We start from the raw sequence: 11,478 nt of genomic DNA, 5'->3' as shown, positions 1-11,478 counted from the left end.
TAATCCTTAGAGGGTATGAAAGAAAATTGGAAAGCATGCATTCTACCCCCAGTTGATGGTAAGAAGTTATATTTCTTCTTTATCGGTAGATGTGTTAAGACTTCACTTAACCAACAAGCATTTAATGCAGTTTTGAAGAACTTTTTGGTTATAAAACACCAGAAAACCCTCATTTCAAACCACCAAGAATCCAAGAATTTGAAGAGCGCAAAGAGAGAGAAAAGACATCCTAAGGCAAAGCAGCAAGGTGTTTTCAGGCATTCAAGGATTTCACAAGTCAAAAGGTATTTTCTGAAATGGCATCTTCATCTTCTGCACTTGAATTTATTGCAAAAACTACTATGGTAGAAAACTTTAAGTGCCCTAGACCCGTGTTTAGAATCATCCCTGAGATTGCTAAGAAAGATGTTTCCATTGAAGCTTTTCTAAAATTTTGAAGGGAGTTGCTTTTGCCGAAGACCCGAGGATTTATATTCACTGCAACATAGAGAACTTAGGGTCAGATGACTTGAAGAACATGTACAGAGATGTTATAACTAATGAACAAGGTTTAGTCAAGCCAGAGCATAAGATTTTTAAGGATTTAGGATTTGTTGAAATTCAAAACATTCCTAAATTTCTGGATAAGATAGTTCATCTTGTTCTAAGAAGAGTTCATGGGGAGTTTATGTGGCTAGACTCTATTTTTAAAATCACTAAGGAAGCAATCAAAGCAGTTATTGGTTTACCCTCAACTAGTACTAGGCTCAAAAAAAAGAAGAAGATACCAAATAAGGGTGTTATGGACCTAACCGGTGCTACATTTGACAACAGGTCTCTTAGGGTTAATGATATCATTGATGCAAATGTGAAATATGTGAGCATGGCATTTGGATACATGGTTACACATGCAAATAGGTTAAATTCTTTTTCTAGTTTGTGTATTCATAGTGCATATGAGATGGTTAAGAAAAATGCTAAAATTGAAATCTGTGAGTGGCTTAAGGATGAATTATTAGATAACTTGAGGAAGATTAAGGGTGACAAGAAGGGGACATTCCATTTTGGGAATCTACTTGTGTGTTTAATGCTTTACTTCACAAAGGAGATACCTGACATTGGTCACAAGGACTTTTCATATGACATCTCGATAGGTAGACAGATCAAGGAAGCTATTACCAGCATTGGTGCTAGCAGTGATGATATGGTAAAAGCCTACTTTGAAAACTTCCAAACCAAAATGAAGGCTAGATACCGCAGAGCATTGTGGATACATATGACAAGAAAATTTGTTTTGTAATCAAAAGAGATGAAACATGGATGGAAGTTATTACTAATAGAACTATTTGGATAACAGAGATGGGATATGAAGTTGATCTGAATATTCTTGAGGCTTATGCGAAGACACTTCTTGATGCACCTAGGGAACTTTTAGAAGAAATTTTTGGTAGTGTTGAGACTATTAAGAGTGTTGTTTCAATGCAGAAGCAGAGAAAAAGGAGAGAAAAATTCATCAAAGATGCATCCAAGATGGCTAAAGAATTCAAGGAAAATGTGATGAACTTGAGTGGTATTTCTGCTAGTGAGCTGGAAGGACTAGAATCGATAGCTCATGTTTCACCAGTTATCATTTCTTCTGATATAGATAGTGGTAAGGTAGTAGAGTTCAAGAGAGTTGAAAGGAGGAAGAGGAAACCTTCACCGATACCTTCTCCTTCTCCTAAAAAGGCAAGAAAATTAAGAAAGAAGCAGCAGGTTATAAGGGATGCTAAGAAGAAACTAACTCCAAAGAAGAAACAACCTAAGGAACCGGATACCCTTACACTAGAGGAACTAGTAAATGAGATAACTCAAGATGGTAATATTTGCAATGTAAATAAACATTATCATTAATTCAAGGATTCTGATAGGGACACAATAGAGGAGAGAATCATTTTGCATCTTGACATCTACAAGAAAGTTTTGATTGAGGTTGTATATGATCTGCCTAATGACTTGTACATAAGATTAGAGGCTAAAAGAATGTCGGTTATGGAACTAAATAAAAAGTTAAAGGTTGAAGCATTGTTGGTTGTTCACCCCATTAATTCTAGGGAAGAGATTGATGAGATGATTGCTGAAGCCAACCGGTTAGTGTTTATAAGTGGTCATCGACAGGTTAGCCTAATGGTTGGTAGAGTGAAAGAGATAGCTGATGAAACTGCAGACAAAAGGGACATATTTTTTGTTGAAAAAGAAAAGAAAGAGGAAAGGGAGAGACAAAATGGATAAATCTTTTGCGAAGGTATACCAAAAGGACAAAGGTAAAAGCAAAATTGGTAGTGTACCTATTATAAAGGTCATAGATAACCTTTCTCCACCGGCACATGACACCCCTCCAATAACTTCAGAGACACCAGTACATACAGACAATCAACTGGATAAGGAGGCTGAAGAAATAACACATGATAATACTAATCCAGATTTTGAAATTCTCTTTAATATGAATGTAGATAAACATGATGTTATTATTGTTATGGATAAAGAGACTATAGAGGTTCTGACAGTTGATGCTACAAACATTGAGATCTCTGAGTCACTGGTTAACACTGTTGACTCTTAGAACATTGAAATACGGACAAAAGCTAAGAAGCCTGACATTGGAAAGCCAGCAGATGCAGAGGCTCATACACAGACTGAGAAACCAGTAGAAGTAGAGGTAATAACACAAAGTGATAAACTGACAACAACTGTAAATAAAGAGGAAACAAATGATGGTAAAAAGGAAGAAATCATTAAGGTAATTGGTCAAGTATCTATGGAAAAGAAAGTTATTGCAGAACCAAGCACATCTACTTTAGACTTCAGCCTTACAAATGTAACAAATGTTCTTTTGGATTCAATTAAGAGGATCACAGAGTGCAACACCTTAGCATACAAGGCCATTGATGATACATTGCCTATTCTGAAAATGATTGCATCGACATGTAAGTTAGATTATATTGATGGTTCTTTGAGTAAATTGGATGCATTGTCCAAATTTATTGCTTCAAATGTTCTAACTATAGATAAGTTCAATGGAGAAACCATTAACAAAAGGGTAAATAAAGAAAAAGGTGAATTCTTTGAGAAAATTATCAAGGACTATACTAAGCATATTGATTCCTTATTACCGGTAATTAATTCCACAATTTTGGAATACAAAGAATTGTATAAGGAAGCTTGTAAGCCTGACCACCTGACTGAAGACATTGATGAGAAAATTAAGGAAACTCAAAAGGAGATAGATAACATAGAAAATAATATGATAGGTTCTTCAGAACTTACTTCAGCTCTTGATCAGAAAATGGCAGTTTTTGAGGAGAAGATAGAGAAACTGGAGCAGGAAAAAGCAAGGATAATGTTGAAGGCCTGGGAGATGGAAAACAAACTTGGTCCAATATTGGATAATCTTATAACTCAGTGGGTTGAGCTATCTAAGGCATTAATTCAAGGAGAACAATCACTGAAGCAATAGAAGCATTATCTGATCGGCATGATCCAGTAGACAGAAACCATTATCTCTAACAGTAATAAATTCATGCAGAGCCTGAATCTAATATTGGCAGATATCTTTCAAATTGTAAACAATTGGTTATAATCTATGAGGTAGAATTTTTGTATTCTTTGATTATTTTTTACATCCTTTGTTATTGATGCCAAAGGGGGAGTAGTATGGAGAAAAATGTATGAAAAAATACATAGAAGAAATCACTTGCTCAGGGGGAGCACACTCTTTTTGGGGATCAGTTTTGGACTTGATTTTTGGACAACTGTTTTTGGATTTTTCTCATGAGTGTTGCCATGAATGCCAAAGGGGGAGATTGTTGGCATTCTACACTCACATGAGAATGGTTGATGTTGTCATTTATGGCAACCAACCGGTAACAGGATTCTACAGGTTCATCGAAAATGCAGACATCATTCACCGGCACCGATAGGCACAACAAGTTTATTCATTGGCATTTAGTTTACACTGACAATGAAGCATACCAACATCTAGGCCGACATGAGACAAGTTTTGTCCATGTGAATTATATTGTAATGTAATTAATTATTTTTAAGCCAACATGATGTATTGTAAAGAATCATATATGTATAAGATCTTATAGGTCATTTTGATATAGCATGGAGAGGAAATTATGTAATGGTATTATGTAGAAGATAGAAAAAAGATTTTGTAATAAGGCAGATAGGTTATGTGAGAATATCATTCACCGGCAGGTTTTTGGTTAAGGTTTCTGACAGAGCTTAAACCGGTACTAAATCAAGCATTGCAGATGCTATTTTGAGTAGTATATTGTCTTGGATTTAATTATCCATTTTGTAGTTAGTGAGAATATTTCATTGAGTAGTGAGCTCTAGGTTGTTGACCTTCCTTCATGTGCAGGCCCCTATTATAAGTAATATGTATTCATATTGGTTAGTGAGTAAATATTGTGGGTCACAAATCCCATCAAGCTTTTTCCCTAACTGGGTTTCCTCGCCAAAATATCTTGTGTTATGGTGTGCATTTATGGTGTCTCGGTTATTTCTATTCACTGCATTATTACTTGTTTACTAGTACATTAATTTGAGTTGAAAAGTTATAAATAAGTTTAATTATTCCATTCACCAGTTAGACACTGATTCACCCTCCCTTTTAGTGTCTTTGGGAATATCATTGCATCTAATAAACACATTGTATTTCTTGCTTCTGGTGTTTATCTCAAAGTGGCATATACCTTTGGGATAAAATATAATATTGTTTAAATTACTTTGATTTCTTCTACTTTCATGATTATCCTTTTACTTCTTGTATTGAGTTAAAGAAAAATTTTGTAGCTTCAACCTTTCACTTATGCCAAATACAAAATCTTGGTGATGACTGACATGCTAGGGGTATTGGGTATTGTTACTAGATTTTGGGGTATCAACAATAGGATAGAAAAATGAGGATGATGCCCCCTCTAGAGGGTACTTGAGAAAAAAATAACATCATCAAGCACCAATTTGGAGAATTGATTGGTGAGTAGGTGCACTTGCCTAGGTTTTGTAGAGCGTAAAGTGAGGGAGTTAGCAACCTTGAAATGTTCACTCTATTAGTTGGCCAAATCAATTGGAGAGTATATAATTGAATGAGTCATAATTGAAGCAGATCCCTAGGACATTTTTGTATTCTTTTCAAAAGAATTGAATGAATCCTAATTGAAGAAGTGTTGAAATGTGGCGACTGATCAGCAAAGTACTCTACACTTAGCACATATCCTCACCAGGGTCCGGGGCCGGGCCGGGCCCCGGGTAGGGGTTCAGGGGCGGCAGCCCCCGAGAAATTTTTTTTTGCCGTTTTTGTTGATGAAAACCGACATTGTAATAAAACCCTAAAAAAGGCCGACTTTGTTTGTTGCCCTAAAAACGCATGTTGTAAGCAGCTGGGATACTTAAGGCATTAAAAAGGTTGATGTACTATTTTTGCTAGATAATAAGAAAGATTGGATGGCTGTGTATGGTGGACGTAACCCATTTTGGGTGAACCACGTTAAATCTCTATGTTATCTGTGTCCTGTTTTATTTCTTTATCTTTTGTATTTAAATCTGCATATAATTGTTAGTTCATATTTGCTTCAGATTTGCTTGAAACCCTAACAATTGGTATCAGAGCGAGGTTTTCTGTAAATTGGTAGGACTTTCAGATTTGAGTGGGAGCAATGGAGGATTCCAAATTCAAGGTCAAAAAGTTTAACGGCCAGAATTATCAGTTATGGAAAATGCAGATGGAGGATTACCTGTATCAAAAGGATTTGTGGCGGCCATTGGAAGGAAAGGCAAAGAAACTGACCACAATATCAGATGAAGAGTGGGACATTTTAGATAGAAAGGCACTGGGATCCATTCGATTGTGCCTTGCGGTGTCTGTAGCATTCAATATAACAGAAGCAAAAATGACTGTAGATTTGATGGCAACATTGGCTAAGCTGTATGAGAAACCCTCGGCTTCGAATAAGGTATTTCTTATGAAGCGTTTGTTTAATTTGAAAATGAGTGAGGGAGGATCTGTAGCGGAGCACTTAAATGAATTTAATACAATTACCAGTCAATTGTCTTCAGTAAAAATTACCTTTGCAGAAGAGGTTAGGGCTCTCTTGATTTTATGTTCTTTGCCAGAAAGCTGGAATAGCTTGGTTATGGCTGTAAGTAACTCTGTCTCTGGTAAAAATACTTTGGTATTTGATGATATTGTTGGTGCTATCCTAAGCGAGGAAATGCGAAGGAAAAGCACAGGTGAGACTCCAACATCATCGGGTAGTGTTTTGAATGTGGAGAACAGAGGAAGATCAAAGGAAAGAGGAAAAGGCCCTGGGAATGAGAAGTCACGAGGGACGTCAAAGAAAGGACGCTCTCAATCTAGAGGAAAGAAAGATTGTTGGTACTGTGGAAAGCCTGGTCATCTAAAGAAAGACTGTTGGTCTCGGAAAAACAAAGAAGGAGACAAAAATGCAAATGACAGTAAGGAAGCTAATATTGCAAGTAATACTTTACAAGATGCTTTAATCTTATGTTTGGATAATGTTAATGATTCCTGGGTAATAGATTCTGGGGCTTCATTTCATGCTACACCCCATAGAAAATATTTTCTAGATTATGTTCAAGGTGATTTTGGATAGGTATATTTGGGTGATGATGAGCCCTGTCAAATTGTTGGAAAAGGAAAGATAAAGATCAAGTTGCAGAATGGTAATGACTAGTTTCTGCAGGAGGTAAGACATGTTCCTAATTTAAGAAGAAATTTAATTTCTGCAGGGCAACTAGGTAGTGAAGGTTTCATAGTTACCTTCTCAGATAGTATGTGGAAGGTCACTAAAGGATCATTAGTAGTAGCTAAAGGTGAAAAGGTAGGCACATTATATCTGTGTACTGGTAACACTTACTCTACCTTAGCTGCTACAGATAAAGTTACTGCAGGGACAACAACAATAAATGTTGCAAGAACAGATTCGATAATGTGGCACCATAGGCTTGGGCACATGAGTGAGAAAGGGATGAAAATCCTTCACTCCAAAAATCTATTGCCAGGACTAAAGAAGATTGATTTAGAGTTCTGTGAAAACTGTGTTTATGGTAAACAGAAAAGAGTCAGATTTCTCAAGGTTGGGAAAGAGAAGAAGAGTGAGAAGTTAGAGCTTGTACATTCAGATGTATGGGGACCAGCTCAGGTATCATCTCTTGGTGGCTCTTGTTATTATGTTATTTTTATTGATGACTTAACCAGAAAAACATGGGTATATTTCCTAAAACAAAAATCAGATGTTTTTGAAACTTTTAAGAAATGGAAAGCTTTGGTTGAGAATGAGACAGGAAAAAAGTTGAAGTGTCTCAGATCAGATAATGGAGGTGAGTATTGCAGCAAAGCATTTGAAGATTACTGTTCCTTAAATGGGATTTGAAAGCAGAAGATAGTTCTAGGAACTCCACAGGAAAATGGTGTGTCAAAGAGAATGAATAGGACCATCATGGAATGTGCGAGGAGCATGAGATTGCATGCTGGATTGCCCTTACATTTTTGGGCAGATGTTGTACATACTGCTATCTATTTGATAAATAGAGGACCTTCAACCCCTTTGGATGGTGGTATTCCAAAGGAGGCATGGATTGGTAAAAAGGTAAATTATTCTTTTCTAAAAACTTTTGGTTGCGAAGCTTTTGTCCATGTTGATAAAGAAAACAGAACCAAGCTTGATGCTAAATCTCAAAAATGTACCTTCATTGGATATGGGATAGATGAATATGGCTATCGGTTATGGGATTTTGAAAATAAGAAAATAATTAGAAGTAGAGATGTTATATTCAATGAGAAGGTTATGTATAAAGAACAGATGCAGGAAAAGAAGCATGAACAGGACAAACAAGAATATGTGGTGTTGGATGAGATTCCTGAAAATGAAATGCCACAGGTACCTGATGCTCAGCAACAATAGATTGTCCCACAAACTCCTGCAAGTGTTAGACGTTCTACGAGGACAAGTAGACCCCCTAAAAGATTTTCTCCTTCTTTGTATTCTATTTTATTAACGGATTCTGGTGAACCAGAAGAATATGAAGAAGCAATGCGGGTGGATGCCAAACAACAGTGGCAACTAGGCATGAAAGAGGAGATGGACTCCTTGATGAAAAATGAGACTTGAGACTTAGTCCCTTTACTTGCAAAAAAAAGAGCCCTGCCTAACAAATGGGTTTATCGGCTGAAGGAGGAGGAAGGAGGTCAGAAAAGATATAAGGCCAGACTTGTGGTAAAAGGTTTTGCACAGAAAAAGGGTATAGATTATGATGAAATATTTTCTCCAGTTGTAAAAATGACTTCAATTAGAACTATACTTAGTCTTGTGGCTGTAGATGATTTACATCTTGAACAATTAGATGTCAAAATAGTTTTTCTCCATGGAGATTTGGAGGAGGAAATTTACATGTTGCAACCACAAGGATATGAGGTCAAAGGTAAGGAGAACTTGGTGTGCAGGTTGAAGAAAAGTTTGTATGGCCTAAAGCAAGCACCCCGACAATGGTATTTAAAATTTGATAGTTTCATGGCTGAACACAGTTATCATAGATGTCATTCTGATCATTGTGTATATTTTAAGAGATTTGATAATGGCAGTTATATTATCCTGTTGCTTTATGTTGATGACATGCTTGTTGCTGGGTCTAACATGCAACATATAAATGATCTTAAACAGAAATTAGCTAGGTCATTTGCTATGAAGGATTTGGGTGTAGCTAAGCAAATTCTCGGTATGAGGATTACACGGGATAGGAAAAATAGAACCTTGAATTTGTCCCAAAGTGAGTATATAAAGAAGGTGTTGAAAAGATTTAACATGCAGGATGCAAAAGCAGTTAGTACACCTTTGGCTAGTCATTTCAAATTGACTAAGGAGATGTGCCCAAAGGCACAGGAAGAGGTTAATAAAATGTCTAACATCCCGTATTCATCAGCTATTGGCAGTTTGATGTATGCAATGGTATGCACAAGGCCAGATATTGCACATGCAGTGGGAGTTGTGAGCAGGTTTATGAGTAATCCGGGTATGGAACATTGGAATGCTGTGAAATGGATTCTTCGGTATTTGAAAGGAACTACTACGAAGGCATTATGTTTCAAAGGATCTAATGCTGCTCTAAGTGGATTTGTTGACTTTGATTTGGCGGGTGATAGTGATTCATGGATGAGTACTATAGGGTATGTTTTTACTATAGGGGGAACTGCAGTCAATTGGATTTCTAGGCTGCAAAAGGTTGTTGCACTTTCAACCACTGAAGCTGAGTATGTTGCTGCTACAGAAGCCAGCAAAGAGATGATTTGGTTGCAATTTTTTTTGAAGGAATTGGGTCAGACACAAGAGGATAGCCCATTGTATACTGATAGCTAAAGTGCCATTCATCTTGCGAAGAACTCTGCTTTTCATTCAAGGACAAAGCACATTCAGCTCAGGTACCACTTCATCCAGACTATTTTGGAGGAGGGTTAGTTACGGCTTGAGAAGATTCACACAAGTGAGAATCCTACCGATATGTTCACAAAGGCAGTTCCACAGGAGAAGCTGATTTCTTCATCAGTTTCTGTTGGTCTTCTTGATTGATAATTGTGGAATTTATACCAGTCAAGTCCTAGTGTTTTATCCAGCGGATGTTGCATGTACAATGGTGTCATGTAGTATCAGTCTCCAACTGGGAGATTGTTTGGTGTGGAGCTTGATCAATCTCCAAGTGGGAGATTGTTGAAATGTGGCGACTGATCAGCAATGCCGCCCCCGAGAAATTTTTTTTTGCCATTTTTGTTGATGAAAACTGACATTGTAATAAAACCCTAAAAAAGGCCGACTTTGTTTGTTGCCCTAAAAACGCATGTTATAAGCGGCTGGGATGCTTAAGGCATTAAAAAGGTTGATGTACTATTTTTGCTGGATAATAAGAAAGATTGGACGGCTATGTATGGTGGACGTAACCCATTCTGGGTGAACCACGTTAAATCTCTGTGTTATCTGTGTCCTGTTTTATTTCTTTATCTTTTGTATTTAAATCTGCATATAATTGTTAGTTCATATTTGCTTCGGATCTGCTTGAAACCCTAACAAGAAGATCCCTTATTTATATAATTAACTAAATGTATCTAAAATGAACTCATCTAATATGAATGGACTAGTGTAAGCTAGAGACAGAGAGAGAGGAAAAGAGAGAGGGAGAGAGGGAGAGAGGAAAGGAGAGAGATACTTGAGAGAGAAAGAGAGTAATAGGTGTATGCTGGAAATGTGGTATCATCCTACACGATGGGAAAACATCTCAAACACACACAAGAAACATTTCATTAGAGGTTAGAAATAAACAAAACAAGTTAGTGAATCTAAAACTCTTAAAGTCATTCCATGCTCCCCTATCTATAAAGATCCTCAAGATTCAAGGTGCCTCTCACTTGGAAGAGCACTTGATCTCTTGGATGACAACCTAGAGAACTCGATTTAGAGGATTTTAGGATCAAAATGGATACAACTATGATCATAATAAATTATTTAGATATGAAACTAGATGATGATACGGTGCAAGATATTGACATGAAGTTAAAACTAACTAGAAAGTGGTATTAAAATGATATTAAGCTAGTATGGAAATGAAGCTAACATGATATGCAAAACATGATGAATCTAAGCTATGATGCTACTAGATGATCTAAAAATGCTATTATCAAAGAGAGGCTAACAAAGCTTGATGAAATGATACTATAAATTAGATGCACACAAGACTTGGATATTTGAAGAAGGAATGGGCTCTATTTATAGGGAAAATAGGGAAATGGATGGTTGAGATTGAATAATATCAACAAGGGCTTGGATTTAAAGTTATCAATCCAATCCCAAGTTGACATATGTCACCTTGAGAGGAGAGGCAAGAGGAATTAAATGTGATAACTCAATGATGAACGGATAGTACCAAACCGGTACTGAGAGGGGGGGTGAATCAATATAGACAGAACCACAATCTTAAAACCGGTTTGTCAACAGACATTGTACATAGGCAGACAAACAGTAACTCTGGTCTTAAATAGAGTACAACCGGCAAAGCCTAGAATAACTGAGACAAGCATAAACCTGTTGACACTTATCTTTTCATACAATCTAATACTTCATTCCATTTCACCCTAGTGCATGAATAGGTAATCTATCATCAAAGATATATAAATAGCTAGATCAACATGATTTATCTTCAGACACAAATCACTCAAACCATCACATGAATAACACCACACATGACACATAGATTTTTCATGTGGAAACCCAACTAGGAAAAACCATGGTGGGGATGAATACCCACAAGTTGTTTTTGAACTCTTTAGAAGTCCGCTCTGTTAGGAGCCTTGTTCAGTTAAAGACTGATACAACAGGTTTTGTTAGGAACCGATCCTGTTAGGGATCACCCGGTTAAGGGATGGTTAGAATACCCGGTTAAGGGTTA

Source organism: Cryptomeria japonica, chromosome 1 (assembly GCF_030272615.1).
Source record: "Cryptomeria japonica chromosome 1, Sugi_1.0, whole genome shotgun sequence".
Taxonomy (NCBI): Eukaryota; Viridiplantae; Streptophyta; class Pinopsida; order Cupressales; family Cupressaceae; genus Cryptomeria; species Cryptomeria japonica.
This window is presented reverse-complemented; position numbering follows the sequence as displayed.